The sequence below is a fragment of the Rhinatrema bivittatum genome, chromosome 4, assembly GCF_901001135.1.
Source record: "Rhinatrema bivittatum chromosome 4, aRhiBiv1.1, whole genome shotgun sequence".
In the NCBI taxonomy this organism is placed as follows: domain Eukaryota; kingdom Metazoa; phylum Chordata; class Amphibia; order Gymnophiona; family Rhinatrematidae; genus Rhinatrema; species Rhinatrema bivittatum.
In genome coordinates this window covers 427,126,102-427,142,699 of record NC_042618.1, presented here as the reverse complement: position 1 = coordinate 427,142,699, position 16,598 = coordinate 427,126,102, and the positions used below count along the sequence as shown (strand labels likewise).

Sequence of the window (16,598 nt, the reverse complement as noted above, 5' to 3'; positions counted from 1 at the left end):
TCTGCTTGTGATTTAACTACTCTGAACAATTTTGTATCATCTGCAAATTTGATTACCTCACTTGTCGTATTTCTTTCCAGATCATTTCTAAATATATTGAAAAGTATGGGTCCCAATACAGATCCCTGAGGCACTCCACTGCCCACTCCCTTCCACTGAGAAAATTGTCCATTTAACCCTACTCTCTGTTTCCTGTCTTTTAGCCAGTTGTAATCCATGAAAGGACATCGCCACCTATCCCATGACTTTTTACTTTTCCTAGAAGCCTCTCATGAGGAACTTTGTCAAACGCCTTCTGAAATTCCAAATATACTACATCTACTGGTTCACCTTTATCTAAATGTTTATTAACTCCTTCAAAAAAGGTGAAGATTTGTGAGGCAAGACTGCACCTGCACGAAGGCTTGAAGGCCCTGGAAAAATTCCACTCAAGAGAAGGCAGCCGGATCTATGCCTAGCCCAGGAGGTACTGGGGTAGGTGCCGCTAAATTTCCCTCTCCCATGGATGACCCAGTCCCGGGAGTGCTCCGATCCAGCATACGTCCAGTTAAGGCTGTGGCTAACCCAACCTCTGAATGTGAGGAGCCGGGCTTAGCAAAGTCCGGGGAGGCCAACTCTCCAGGGGCTTCCTCATAATGATGACATAAGTTGGAATCCAGGTCAGACTGTGAAACCCTAATATGACAAGTAGCGCAGGGAGAAAGGCCAGAGCCAATGGAGACGGTAACTGTGTTCTGTCGGCTTGCACTTAAAATTTTATGCGCACAGATTTTGGGCACCTAGGCGGGACACAAGAGGTGCACACACAGCCCGTGGGCCAGGCATTGCCTGTATTCTGCACGTATGTATGTGCGCAATGTTATGCGCACAGCACATGCACAAAGCCAACGCATTGCGCGTATCGACATTCTATGGAGGGCAATAAGGCATGCAGAAAGATGCATGCAATATGGCACTGCTGCGGCCTACCAATTGGTGTGCCAACCAAGCCTAAAGCAAGGCCTAGTCCACTGGAGGGCCGCTCAACCTGCTCAGAAGCCCATTTCCCCTTACCCCAATGGGATCAGAATGACGTTGGTACAGCACACTGAGCAAGGAGACTGGAGGAAGTCTTACCGAAACCCCTCCAAATGTCTCTGAATAGGGAGGTAAATCTTTTTTTTTTTAAACTTACCTGGGCTCAACGCTTACCGGCTGAGTACAGAGACGGTCTCCGGCTGCAGGGGGAGAGGGCTTTGGCTGTCACCGCCATGCTCGGCTTCCTGCACCTGCTGCCTTTTAGCTGCTTAAGCAGCAAAGTCCACGCTGGGAACCGGCTACCAGACCAAGACACACCTTCGAGGGATCTCGGAAATCACCTCAGGAGGGGCCTTTAGGTATCACTGCAGGAGAGCAAGGCTCAATATTTTCCTACAAATTAAATGTAGAATTTCTCCTTCCAAAAATGTACAGCAATCCCCATAGGGAGAGGTACATCCACCATCTGCTAGAGTCTGAGAAATACTGAAGGGCTGAGGTCACTGCAGGGGTGTATCTAGGGTGGAATTAGCTTTGAAATCTGACTCAGTCTCCATCTTCTGGCAGGGGAACATAACACATTGGTCCTGAGTCCACCTGGTTACACGCTAGAAAAATAGTTGTTTTGTTAAACCTGTCCACAGATGGCCCAATGGCAGTGCTGTCATGCAGGATGACAATATAATTTCTGGGCCTGAATTCTGATCTATGGTCTGGTTAGGGATGCTTTGGAGAATCATCCACAGCCCTGATGGAGGGGGTGAGAAACAGCCTTCACATAACTTGGGGGTGCTTGCTCAGGAAGGTAGCCATTTTCAATGGCTCCTGGCTATTCATGGTCAATGCAAATTGCAAGGCTAAGTTCAGAGAAGATACAGAAACTAGAGGAAAAACCCTGCATGCTTATGCAGATTCATAGTGCCATGGCCAAACAGAGGCTGGTTACAATAGCACCTGAAGCCCAAAGGAAGGAGGAGGAAACTGCCAGGCCAGCATACTGCAACACTACGTACATGCTGCAGAAAAGTGCTAACATGGAAACCTTACTGCACTGCCATTCTCTCTTAAGTATGTGGGATGGTTAGTAGTAGTCACAATTGACTTCACACTTGCTGAAGCTAGTTAAGGCATACTGGTTGTCATGGCGTTATAGTATGAAGCAATCGCATCCCGTTTCCACATTAAGTAGAGACCTTCATTTTCAGACTTCATTTTATTTTTTCCTGGGAATTTATCAGTATTGCAACAAACATAAAAGGAAAATTGGTTCTTACCTGCTAAATTTTGGTTCCTGGAATGCCACAGATCAGGCCAGACTCTTGGGTTTTGTCTCCCTGCCAGCAGATGGAGACAGAAAAAAAAAAGGTTTAACAGACACTGCCATATAACCTAGTGTGCCACCTGCAGTCCCTCAGTATTGACCTGTACCCAAGCCAAGATTATAATTAATAAACACTAACAACTAAGACTCCAAATCCCCCTCAATGAGCAGAAGGTGAAGCCTCAAAATTGGAAATTCTTTCCAAAACAAAGGAGATCATTGAATCAGTTGACAACTCTGCATTACAAATAAACAGTTAGTACGAACGGACTCTTCCAGAATGAGTGGGGCTGTGGACTGATCTGTGGTATTCCAGGAACGAAAATTAGCAGGTAAGAACCAATTTTCCTTTCCTGTTCATACCCCAGATGAGTCGAGACTCCTGGGATGTTCCCAAGCTTCCCTAAATTGGGTGGGACTGTGAAAGTCCCACTCGTAGAACACTCTCACCAAAGACCATAGAATCTGGAGTCCAGACATCCAGCAGATGTCTGGTGAAAGTGTGCAATGACTTCCAAGTAGCTGCCCGACAAATCTCCTGTGGAAACACCTGTTGAGATTTGTCCCAAGAAGTTGCCTGAGAATGAGTTGAGTGAGCCCTTGACCCTTCTGGAACAGGATGACCCTTACAAATGTAAGCTGAGCCAATAGCTTCCTTCAGCCAATACAAAATTGTCGCTTTGGACGCCTTACACCCCTTCTTGGGACCACTCCAAAACAAAAAGACATGATCTGACATGCGGAAACTATTAGTAATCTTGAAATACCTCAACAATGCTCGCTGCACATCCAACACCTGAAGCTCTTTCGCATGAGGTGCGGATGAATCCAAATTCCAAAAGGCCGGAAGCTCCACTGTTTGGCTAAGACAGAATGCTGAAACAAGCTTTGGAAGAAAAAAAAGAGGATACTATGCATGAGACCCCAGATTCTGAAATTTACAGAAAAGTGTCCTGACAAGGCAGTGCCTGAAGTTCCAAAATCCTTCTGGCTGAACAAATAGCCACCAGAAAAACTACCTTCAGAGTCAAGTCCTTTATGGTTACTCTCTTCAGCGGCTCAATGAAGCCTCACACATCCCTCTCAGAAACAGATTAATATTCCAAAAGGGGCAGATCTTTCTCACCACAGGATGCAAATGTTTTGCTCTTTGAAGAATACATGACATCCAGATGCGTGGCCAGGGAAACTCCGTGCACCTTACACCCTGAAGATATCTCAATGCTTTGACCTGTACCCGAAGAGAATTATAGGCTAGTCCCTTCACCAAGCCCCTTTGCAGTAAAATCAAAATATGAGACCCTGAAACATGAGTAGGTAGAACTCACTGATCGGCACACCAGGACTCAAAGACCCACCAACTCCTCAGATAAGCCAAGGGTGTGGATGGTCATCTGGCCTACAGCAAGGTAGCAATAATGTTCTCAGAGTAAGCCTTTCATCTCAGCCATTTCCTCTCAAAAGCCAAGCCACAAGACAGAAGTAAGCCACCTGTTCTCAACATATTAGACCTTGGTGAAGCCTCAATAGATGGCTGAACCTTAGAGACTTGTCTGCTGTCATGTTGACCAGGTCTGTGAACCATGGACAATGTGGCCACTCCGGAGCCACCAGAATCACATTGCCTGATGTTTCTCTATCTGCCTTAGCGCCTTGCCCACCAGAATGTCTCGAGGCCAGGGTAGAACCAGAGCATTGATCCTTTGTCCAGTGTTCTGACAACTGTAAAAACGAGGCACCTTGGCATTCTGTTGGATGCCATCAAGTCCATGTGGCGTAATCCCACCTGACCTGAATGAGATGCATCGCTGCCTCCGATAGTTCCCACTCTCCAGGGTCTAGCTTTCTAAGACTGAGAAAATCCGCCAAAACATTGTTCACCTCGGCTATGTGAAATGCCGTCAGTTTTGTTGTTCCGTCCATCGCACTAACTCCCGGGCTTCCTGAGCCATCGCTCAACTCTTGGTTCCTCCCTGTTGACTGATGTAAACTACCGTCGTTGCCTTCCCAGCCCAGAGACCTTAACCGCAACAGCACAGACTTTCCACAGAAGTCCGCCAATTTTGCTCAAATTAGCAGTCAGCCAGATACAGGATGCACCAATATACCTTCCTGCCTGAGTACTATTGCCATCACTGCCATCACTTTGGTGAATGTACATGGAGCTGTAGCCAATCTGAAAGGAAGCATACAAAATTGAAAATGTTTATCCAGGATCATGAACTGTAGAAACTGCTAGTGTTCTGGCCTAATGGCTATATGCAGATATGCTTCTGTCAAATCAAGAGAGGCCAGGGACTCTCCCTTGTGTACGGCCACTATGAATGACCACACGGTTTCCATGTGGAACCAAGGAACCTTGAGAGCTGTGTTTAGCTTTTTTAAATCCAAAGCCAGCCTGAACATTTCCTCCTTTTTTGGTACCATGAAATAAATGAAGTACCTCTCTGTTCTCTGTTCCTCTTGAGGAAACGGCACTATGCCCCCAGATGCTGCAAGCGGTCCACTGTCCCCTGAACTGCCACTCTCTTGGCGTGGAGATCGCAAGGGGATACAATGTAAGCCTCTCAAATCAGTCAAGCAAATTTGAATGCAAAGTCATCTCTCATCACACTTAGGACCCACTGGTCCATCATAATTCTGGTCCACTCCTCGTAAAAGAGAGACAAATGACCCCCAATAACTGGAACAGAAGAGTGGACCAGCCTTGCCTCATTGTGAGAACTTGGTGCCCCTGGCTCCCTAACCAGGGTTGTCTTGGGATGGCTTGTGTCCACCCCGTAAGGACTTCCTCCAGGATTGTGTACAGTCGAATCCTGCCTCAGAGGTCCCGAAGAGCACCTATTCTGTCAAAATATATCTTATTCTCTCAAAAGTGTGAAAGGGTGGGAAAAGATTTCCTGCCTTTTGGCCTGTTCTCCGGCAGTTTATGCCCTTTGGACTCTCCTAAATGCCTCACCAGCTGTTCCAAGTCTTCTCCAAACAGGAGCTTGCCCTTGAATGGAAGGGCCCCTAGCTGAGACTTGGACAATAGATCTGTTTACCAGTTTCGTAACCAAACTAGACAACTGGCCGAAACAGCAGATATCATAATCTTGGAAAATGTTCTGATCAAGTCATATAAGATATCCACCACATATGCCGCCACCACCACTTCCAAATGCTCAGCCTGTTTCGTTGCAGTCGCTGATGTAGACTCCTTCGCTTGCAAATCTGGACCTAGTACAAGCAGGCCCTTTGCATAAAACCACTGTAAACCGCAGCCCTGATGCCCAGGGCCAAGACTTCAAAAAAACTTCTTGATGTGGACTTCCAACTCTCATCCTGAACATTTTTTTTTTTTTTTTTACCGTGAATGATCCTGCCATCAGAATGATAGTCTTCTTGGTTACCGCCGACACCAAAGCATCCACCTTCAGAAGCGCCAAAAGCTCTAGCATATCCTCCGGCAATGGATATTGATTCGTCATTGCGCTACCAACCTTTAGGCCGGACTCAGGGATGTCCCACTCCCTGATCACCAATTTCTTCACCATCTTATGAAAAGGAAATGCTTTTGCTGGGTCCCTCAATTTGTCCATGATGGGGTCCACCCCTTCTTGATCGGATTCCTCTTGTGAAACCCAGTTCCTTAAGGACATGCAGAATATCAAGGGCCACAGCTCCTCCTTGCAAAAAAAGCATACCACCTTGGGTCATTCCCTCCAGCCACCAGAACCGCCTCCTGTCCATCATCTGGCTCCTATACATCTTGCGTGCAGCCTGCTCCCACAGAATCCTCTGCAGGAACCTCAGATTCCTTCAATTCGTCAGTGTCCCCCCTCCCTGGGACCACCTGGCCGAGCCAACAAACCAAGAAGCCTTCGTATGCTAGTAGACCCTGTAGGTTGGTTTGTTTTTTTTAAAACACTCTATTTAACCTTTTTTTTTTTTTTTTTTTTTTTTAAGCATACAGGTTGCAGGAGAGGTATAGAAAAAAAGAAAAAGCAAAGATTACACATTATAAACCATCAGACAGCAGAGATTAAAAATCATATCTTGGCACTAAGCAGACAGTACCAACATTTAGGACTTGGTATACTCCATATAAGGACCCCATATTAGTTCAAATGTAAAAAGTTCATTTTTCAGATCATAATGTAATCTTTCAACATAAACGATATCTTGCACCTGGGTGCGCCAATATGTTAGAAAAGGGCTGGATTTCCAAAACTTAGCAATCATAAAGCAGGCCACTAGAAGCAAGTGTCCAGAGGTCTGCACTTAACTGGAATGGAGGCGTGGGACCATCTACCCAACAAACCCAGACTGGGTCCAATAAAGACTGAAAACCCCAGGATATCAGCCACCTCCTGAGTGACCTGGAACCAAAAGTAACTGACATTTGGGCAATGCCACTACATGTGTATAAAGGTACCCACCTCTCTGCATCCCCACCAACAGGAACTACTGGCCTCGGGAAAAATTTTGGAATAAAAGAGCAGAGTTCAGTAAGTCCTATGGAGCAACCTGACCATTAAGGCCACCCGCCATGCATAAGAACATAAGAAATTGCCATGCTGGGTCAGACCAAGGGTCCATCAAGCCCAGCATCCTGTTTTCAACAGAGGCCAAAACCAGGCCACAAGAACCTGGCAATTACCCAAACACTAAGAAGATCCCATGCTACTGATGCAATTAATAGCAGTGGCTATTCCCTAAGTAAAATTGATTAACAGCCATTAATGGACTTCTCCTCCAAGAACTTATCCAAACCTTTTTTGAACCCAGCTACACTAACTGCACTAACTACATCCTCTGGCAACAAATTCCAGAGCTTTATTGTGCATGGAGTGAAAAAGAATTTTCTCCGATTAGTCCTTCTATTATTCAAAAGTGTAAATAGCCAAGTCACATCTACTCATTCAAGACCTCTCATGATCTTAAAGACCTCTATCATATCCCCCCTCAGCCGTCTCTTCTCCAAGCTGAACAGCCCTAACCTCTTCAGCCTTTCCTCATAGGGCTGTTCCATCCCCTTTATCATTTTTGTTGCCCTTCTCTGTACCTTCTCCATCGCAACTATATCTTTTTTGAAATGCGGCGACCAGAATTGTACACAGTATTCAAGGTGCGGTCTCACCATGGAGCGATACAGAGGCATTATGACATTTTCCGTTCTATTAACCATTCCCTTCCTAATAATTCTTAACATTCTATTTGCTTTTTTGACTGCTGCAGCACACTGAGCCGACGATTTTAAAGTATTATCCACTATGATGCCTAGATCTTTTTCCTGGGTGGTAGCTCCTAATATGGAATCTTACATCATGTAAATACAGCAAGGGTTATTTTTCCCTATATGCAACACCTTGCACTTGTCCACATTAAATTTCATCTGCCATTTGGATGCCCAATCTTCCAGTCTTGCAAGGTCTTCCTGTAATGTATCACAGTCTGCTTGTGATTTAACTACTCTGAATAATTTTGTATCATCCGCAAATTTGATAACCTCACTCGTCGTATTCCTTTCCAGATCATTTATATATATATATATATATATATATATTGAAAAGCACCGGTCCAAGTACAGATCCCTGAGGCACTCCACTGTTTACCCTTTTCCACTGAGAAAATTGACATTTAATCCTACTCTGTTTCCTGTCTTTTAACAGGTTTTTAATCCACAAAAGGACATCGCCTCCTATCCCATGACTTTTTAGTTTTCTTAGAAGCCTCTCATGAGGGACTTTGTCAAACGCCTTCTGAACATCCAAATACACTACATCTCTCGGTTCACCTTTATCCACATGTTTATTAACCTCTTCACAAAAATGAAGCAGATTTGTTAGGCAAGACTTCCCTTGGGTAAATCCATGTTGACTGTGTCCCCATTAAATCATGTCTTTCTATATGCTCTACGATTTTGATCTTGAGAATAGTTTCTACTATTTTTTCCGGCACTGAAGTCAGGCTCACTGGTCTATAGTTACCCGGATCGCCCCTGGATCCTTTTTTAAATATTGGGGTTACATTGGCCACCCTCCAGTCTTCAGGTACAATGGATGATTTTAATGATAGGTTACAAATTTTAACTAAAAGATCAGAAATTTCATTTTTGAGTTCCTTCAGAACCCTAGTATGCATACCATCTGGTCCAGGTGATTTGCTACTCTTTAGTTTGTCAATCTGGCCTACTACATCTTCCAGGTTCACAGTGATTTTGTTCAGTTCGTCTGACTCACCACCCCTGAAAACCATCTCCGGAACTGGTATCTCCCCAACATCCTCATTAGTAAACACGGAGGCAAAGAATTCATTTAGTCTTTCTGCAATGGCCTTATCTTCCCCTAAGAGCCCCTTTAACCCGTCTGTCATCTAATGGTCCAACCAACTCCCTCACAGGTTTCTTGTTTTGGATATATTTAAAAAAGTTTTTATTATGAGTTTTTGCCTCTATGGCCAACTTCATTTCAAATTCTCTCTTCGCCTGTCTTATCAATGTTTTACACTTACCTTGACAATGCTTATGTTTTATCCTATTTTCTTCAGATGGATCCTTCTTCCAATTTTTAAAGGATTTTTTTTGGCTAAAACAGCCTCTTTCACCTCACCTTTTAACCATGATGGTAATCGTTTTGCCTTCCTTCCACCTTTCTTAATGCGTGGAATACATATGGACTGCGCCTCTAGGATTGTATTTTTAAACAATGTCCAAGCCTGTTGAACACTTTTAACCTTTGCAGCTGCACATTTCAGTTTTTTTCTAACTTTTTTCCTCATTTTATCAAAGTTTCCCTTTTTAAAATTTAGTGTTAGAGCTGCAGATTTACTTATTGTCCCCCTTCCAGTTATTAGTTTAAATCTTATCATGTTATGATCACTGTTGCCAATTGGCCCCACCACCGTTCTTCTCTCACCAAATCTTGCGTTCCACTAAGAATTAAATCTAAAATAGCTCCCTCTCTTGTTGGTTCTTGAACCAATTGCTCCATGAAGCACATAAAGAAACATGGTGAGCACTAGTCCAAATATTCTTCCATCTCCACTCTCCAATGTCAAGTTAAGGCCCTCTTTCCAAGCTTCAATAAGGGTAGGAGGAGGCTCCTTACCATACTTATCCTCGAAAAGGCCGTGATAGATAATAGCTAATTCCCTTACGTCGTGCACCCACAGAACTCAGAAAAGCCTCCACACCAAAGCCTCCACATCAAAGCATCTGGTCAAGACCTGACATAGTTGCAAGTATTGTGCCCGGGATACAGATTCAATGTCGAAGTCCTCCACTAAAGTTTGAAAAGAGGATAACACATCCTCTTCCCCATTACCCCACAGTTGTGCCACTGTGACTAACCCATTCGCTCGCAACGCTTTAAACACAGGTGAAAAGACGCAATTAGAGATTCTCCCATTTATTGCAATTTGAATAATAGGCAATATAGCCTCACCGTCCACTTTGAGAAACTTGCGCACCTAGTGCCAGACCCTCAAGGTAGGTACCAAAATAGGACTATCCCTACATACCCTGCAACATATAGGGGAATTCCGTGGCAAAAATGGGGGCAGGGCCAAACCAGCAACACTGTCATACATGCTTTCCAGAGCCACCCATGACTCATCTGAGCCACAAATCCACACTTGTATTACTGGGCCGCTCAGCTGCTGTATCTCCAACTGCAAATTAGGAAGCACCATCCCACCAAACAGCTTACGCAGCCAGAGCTTACCAAATGTATCCTGGCAGGCCTATAATGCCAAATAAACCTACCTATCACACCGTGCAAATTAGAAAAAACCCTCTGGGTACTTCACACGGAACATGTTGAAAGAGATAAAGCAAGCCAGGAAGGATGTTCATCTTGAGCAAATTAATTCTGCCCACCCAAGAGATGGGCATCTCACCCCAAAGCTGCAGCTTTTTCTTAATGTCCCCAATAGGACCAGTAAAATTTTTCGCAAACATCGCCAGTCCCTGGGAAAATAAACCTCCAAACAAAAAAGCCATCCGGTTCAATGCGAAAGCTCGAAAAACAGCTCGGAATAAGCAACTTCCGGTCAATAGGGAAAATGTCAGATTTATCCAGGTTAATTTTATAACCCAAAAGAGCCCCATATTCGGCAAGCAAATTTAACAAAGCAGGTCCCAATGTTGAGGGTGACAACAGATAAATTAAGACATCGTCCGCGTAAAGGGAAATCTTCTGATCCCTACCACCAAGCTTAATACCATGAATGCAGGCATGCTGCCAGACAGCAGCCGCCAGCGGCTCTATGGCTAAATCAAAGAGTAAAGATGACAAGGGGCAGCTTTGTCTGGTACCCCTAGCAATATCAATAAAAGCAGATAACGACCCATTAATCAAAATTCTAGCCCTCGGTCGATGATACATAGCCCTAATCCAAGTAAGGAACTGGATCGGAAAACCAGCCCCCGCTAAAGTCTGAAACAGAAACAGCCACCCCAATCAAAGGCTTTTTCAGCATCCAGGGAAATAACCATTGCTGGTCAGCCCTCCTTCTTGGCCATATGCAAGATATTGACAAGATGCCTCATATTAGCGGTAGAGACCCTATCTTTCACAAAACCCACCTGATCCTTATGGACCAGGTCGGGCAGGACCACCTCCATCCAAATCTGCAACATCTTAGCCAAAATCTTCAAATCAGAGTTCAGCAAAGATATAGGCTTATAAGATCCACAGTCAGCAGAGTCGTTACCCTTCTTATGAATTAAAGTAATTGCAGCATCTGCCAGATCATACAGGGCAGAGTCCACTTCACCAGCTTTCTGAAACAACGAGAGAAGAAAAGAAGACACCTCTGGGAGAAACGCTTTATAAAATTCCAACGGGAAACCAATGCTCTGCCTTGGGCATTTCCCTTGAGGCAGACCTTTAACCGCACTCTGAAGTTAATACGACAAGAAAGGGGCCACCAGTTTTTCAATCTGATCCGTACATAATTTTGGTAAGTTAAGACCAAGCAGAAAATCTTGAATGTGTTCAGAGGGCGGCTCGGGAGTGGAGCAGAGACTGGAAAAATACTGCACAAATGATCCATTTCCCCCCCATTCTGCCGTGATCCTCCCCTGAAAGTCGTGCAGAGAAAATATATGAGACCGGCCAGCAAGGTACCCGGCTTATCACCATGCTCATAGAATTTTAATCTAGAGTACTTAAAAGCACGTCCAATTTTCTCAATCTCCAATGATTTTAAATTTGTCTCGTAGCCTCAAACAATTTACAAGTGCGGGAGGAACAATTCAATTTGTGCCATGCCTCCAGCTTGGCAATAACAGCAGTAAGCTCAGCCACCTTTGCCCAGCATTGTTTCTGGAGGTGGCACATAAGCTATAATTTTGTCTCGCAAGGAGGCCTTAAAGGAAGCCCAGTGCAAGCCAGGGTCATAATTTATTGCAGGATTAAACTCATTTAATTCAACCACTCCCTTAGTAACCAAGTTAGAAAATTCTTTGCCCCCCCCACCAGGAGAGAAGCATTAAGTCTCCAAGTAAAACCATGAGGCTTTGGTGGCACAAACTGGAGTCAGACTTGAACTGGATAATGATCTGAAATAATACATGACAACATGTCACTGTCCACTACAAAAGAAAAAAGGTTGGTACATAAAAAGTAGTCAATTCAACTGTATGTGGCATGCTTGGGAGAGAAAAAGGTATAGTCCTGTACTAACAGGTGTTGTTGCCGCCAGACATCCACTAAGTGGAACATACGAACCAAATAATTATCAGGATCACTGCCAGAGGCCCGCCTGCTAACCTTAAACGTTTTATCCAATTCAGGGGAAGGACAAAGATTCCAGTCACCCCCAATGAATAACTTATCGCAGCCAAATGAGGCTATCTTTTCCGAGAGGAGCCGATAAAAGTTAAGCTGATTAGTGTCTGTGCCGTAAACATTCGCTAAAGTAAAAGTAGAAGAATATAAAATACATTCCAAAATGATGTAACTACCCTCTACATCTGAATAGGACCGATGAACCTGCAAGGACAACTTTTTGTCAATGGAAATACAGGTCCCCCGATTACGAGAGTTATAAGAGGAGTGATACACTGCACCAATCCAGCCCACCTTTAACTTTTCAAACGTGTCTTTTGCAAGAGAACAATAAAAGCCTTATTTCTCTTGGCAAACTGTAAAATACACTTACACTTGATTGGGGAAGAGATGCCTCTAATATTAAAAGAGATAAGTAACATTATTAGTTATGGCACAGATCCAGAGGGAGTGAAAACAAATTACCTGGGAAAAACTTCCAACCCTAAAGCATCAAGTCCAAGAAAAACAATCCTATCAGGACCCACTGAAAAAGAAAAACTACCAGGAACAGCAAAATCACCCAGGCTATGAAAGTGCAAAAAATACCATTGGCAAAGAAACCAGCAACCCGTACGCCTTATCACCTTTCAACATACCCAAAATCAATTGGAGAACTCTATGCCTATCCAAACAACCCTGAAAACCCCAACCAATAGGGCAACCAAATGAAGCCCCCAACTGGAACAGTAGCCTCCATCCCACCCCCCTGGATCCATGACCCCTCAGATGGGAAACAAATCAGGATCTAAGGGGAGGACCCCACAATCTGCAACAAAAACCTGTAGCCCAAAAATTACCCTGACCCCACAACCTTGAGCACCACCCCTCATGGATGCTAGGACAAAGAAGCAAAACTAACTGACCAGAAACCACCCGCTCCATAACCACCTGTCACCCCTAGCTTAACCCTCTTCATAGAAAACCACCTAAAACCCAGAACCCACTGGGGACATAACAAAAAGTTAGCAAAAATATCAAGCATACAGAATAGAGAGAAAGCAGGGAGAACATCCCAGGATAGATAATACAATAAGTCAACAGGTCCCCCCACACAGCACACATATCAAAAACTCAAGAAACAGACAAAAAAAAACTGCCATGTGATCTGCCACCACACAATCAGGAACAGCTCATGCCTCGGCTGCCCTGGACAGCGAAAGAAAAATATAAAAATGCGAGGAAAACACCTCACGAACCGCAAGAGGACTACAGCGGTTTGCTTAATTAGTGCTTCCGACCTTCCCTGAGCAAAACTCCCGCCAACAGTAAAAAAAAAAAAAAAAAAATTCAGCCAACTGCACTACCCCCCCCCCCCCCCCACACAAAGATATTATATACGTGGGAGCCCGAAGAAAAAAAGGCATGGCAATCACTAAAAGTAAAAATGCACTGATCCCACCGATGTGGTGGCTGATTGAAATAATGAAAGGCACAACCTTTTCACCTGGCTCATAGTACAGTACTCTCAGATCATGGAGAGCACTACCCCAAGTCCCCCAGAAATCTACCAGCTCACCTCCATGCTTAAAATACCCAACAGGACACAAACAAAAAAACCCACAATACAAAAGCAATGGGGATAGTCCCCGCCCTACCCTCCACCCAATCTAAACCCCTGCCAGAATCACCCAACATTTACTAACCCGAAAAAAAAAAAAAAAGAAGTGGGACTCATCCTCCCCTTAGGCCACCCAGGCCCCAGGAAAACTGTAAGGAACATTAAAAATATATATTCACGCCATAAAAGAAATATGGCGGGGGGGGGGGGGGGGGGGGGGAAGGATGGCAGTGAGGAAAGAGGAAGAGACTCCTTGAGGAAAAAAAAAACAAAACCAAAGAGGAAAACAGAGTCAGTCACAGTTCAAGTATCACCCTGAGAGAAGGCCAGCCACCATTTCCTCACCAGGCCTGCCTCCCCCGCTTGCTCCAAATAGCAAAGAACCTCTGTAGGAGAATAAAAAAAATTCTCATTTTATTATTGCTGAGGGTGACCCGGAAGACATGCCAGGTAAAGCAACGCATAGGCCATTCCATGATTTTGCTGCTCCTAAACAAGGCCATAATCCGCCCGCTGCTTCTGCGTTGCGACCTCAAAGTCTTTAAAGAACATAAATAACTTTCCTGCCTTTAAAGCAGACATCTCCAATTTCACGAGCCTTGTCCAAAATGCGTCTCTTATCCAGAAATCGATGGACCTGCAAGATGATCGTTCGTGGGCATCTGCCTGGCGCCAGAAGCAGGGCAAACGCCTGATGCGCTCGTTCAATCTTGATCTGGCCTCCCTTCACCTCCAGGCCTAGGATTTCAGGAATCCAATGCTCGAAGAAAGCAATCAGATTAGACTCCTCCTCACCCTCCGGAAAACCAATGAGCTGGATGTTTCGGCGGCTCCCATGATTTTCAAGGTCCTTGAATTTTTCCAGAGCCAGCTCATGCTGCTTATCAAACTTCTCTACCTTTCTTCTGGCCTCCGTGGCGGACAGCTCGACCTCCTCCATTCTGGTCTCAAGGTCCTCAATCTGAGCAGAGTTTTCTTGCATGGTCACAACCAGATCTGCAATCTTTTCCATGACAATAGCCAGTTCGCTGTTAATTGTGGAGGTAAGCTTGGCTGAGAAAGCCTCAAACAGCTGTTTCAACTGTGTACTGGCGTCAAGCGGGATAGCAAGAGCCGGCCATTCCTTCTCAGCCGCACGCTCCTCCGTTTCATCCCCTCTGCCAGCAACTGCTTTTCTGCCTGATGTTTGTGCCTTCGGCGGCTGATCAGCCCACATGACTGGCAGAGATTTAGAAGGCACATCTCTGGACATCGGTTACAAGCTGAGTAAACAAGTTTTTAATATGGATGGTGAAGGATAAAGAGTTAGGGGCTTAGGAGCTCAGGCAGGGCACGTCCATTCACATGAAGCTTATCATGTGACCCCCTATCCCGTGCTCTTTGAAAGCTTGGGTTTATTTGCAGACTGCGACCCATTCGCAGACCGACCCAGGGACTGAGGGTTGTTCATTCCGCTGCTTTCTTCGCCAGATATGCCTTGTGCATGAGGAGCACAAAATCCATGGGAAAGGCTTTAGGACTGTCTGACTCCTCCTCCAGAGGGTCTTCTTCAGAACCACAGTTTCCCTTGACCATCCTCAGGCCTGGACACTGCAGGAGATAATGAGGACGGGGAATACCCTGCCTCCCCAACTGTTCCTGCTGCTACTGTGGCCAAAATGTCCGCCATTCCCACACTGACAGGAAAAGTCTCAGTATCCAACCATGACATTTGCCTGGCCTTTGATCGGGCACTCTGTTCCCCCGAACTGCCCCTCTCCCCCCCCCCCCCCCCAAGAGACTGATTGGGTGGACAAGCTGACCTGCAATAGCCGCAATGACTCACCACAAGAGAAGCAGATCTTGCCGTGGGCCATGTTCGCCACGTAGTGCTTGGAGCACCTGCGGTCACCTCAGCACTGGGCCCCCCAGAAAAAGAGAGACAGGTAGCTATGCGCCCTGTGAGCAACACTGTCAGAGAGAGACTGCTGTGATCCCTGCAACGAGCAAGTCAGCATGTCCCTCAAAGCCTTGTTTCTTTTCAACAAACTTTTAAGTGCCCCATTATGCAGGCAAAAATATACCTCTGTTAACTCAGCTGGGACTTTCGAAGTGCAGAGCTACCATAACAATCCAATGACATATCCTGGAGGATGAGGGAACTGGACCACAAGCTGTGCACCTCAACAGATTACAGGACCCAGCTGCCTTCAAAGGGTCACCCATCCCCTGCTCATCCATCTTGAATGAGGAGGGATGGCCTCACCTGGACCTAACAACCCCCTGGGAGGCAAACTGGAAAAACTATCCTTTCCCCACCCCCACCCCCATACTCAAGACTGCAGATTTCACACCGCTATCATCTGCTTAAGACAATGAGGGAATGCAGATGGCACACTAGGTTATATGGCAGTGTCAGTGAAACTTTTTCTCTCTGTCTCCATCTGCTGGCAGGGAGGCAAAACCCAAAAGTCTGGACTAATCTGGGGTATGAATATCAATAAAAGTAATTCCTTTCCACTAATTTTCTTCCATTTAGAACAAAAACCAAAATTCCCAGGAAAAATAAAATAAAAACTGAAAATAAAGGTCCCTATATATAAGGTAAATTTGTAACTTTATTCTTGGGAGCTCAGAGGAAGTGTAGCAGAGTTATCCAACAAGGGACACAGTAAGAGTGACTTAGGAAATGGTATCATATGCAGAGTGAGGCAAAAAACCAGAAACCTCCTCAGAGCTAAGGGAAGATAAAGGCCACCAAGCCTTTCCTACTGCGATATCACTTTGCCCACATCTGGCTTTACCTTCACTTCCTCTCAATAATTGTTTTCTTTCTTTTTTTTTTTTAATTTACTGGGATTTTTTTCCCATCAGTCATGATTAAACAGTGTTTATCACACATTTT

General features: G+C 45.0%; 1 protein-coding gene across 2 annotated transcripts in view; it reads right to left on the bottom strand.

Moving 5' to 3' along the window:
• The window catches only part of LOC115091271 (cullin-associated NEDD8-dissociated protein 1-like), a 124,973-nt gene that overhangs the window by 48,836 nt on the left and 59,539 nt on the right, over positions 1-16,598 (bottom strand). The window lies entirely within an intron of this gene.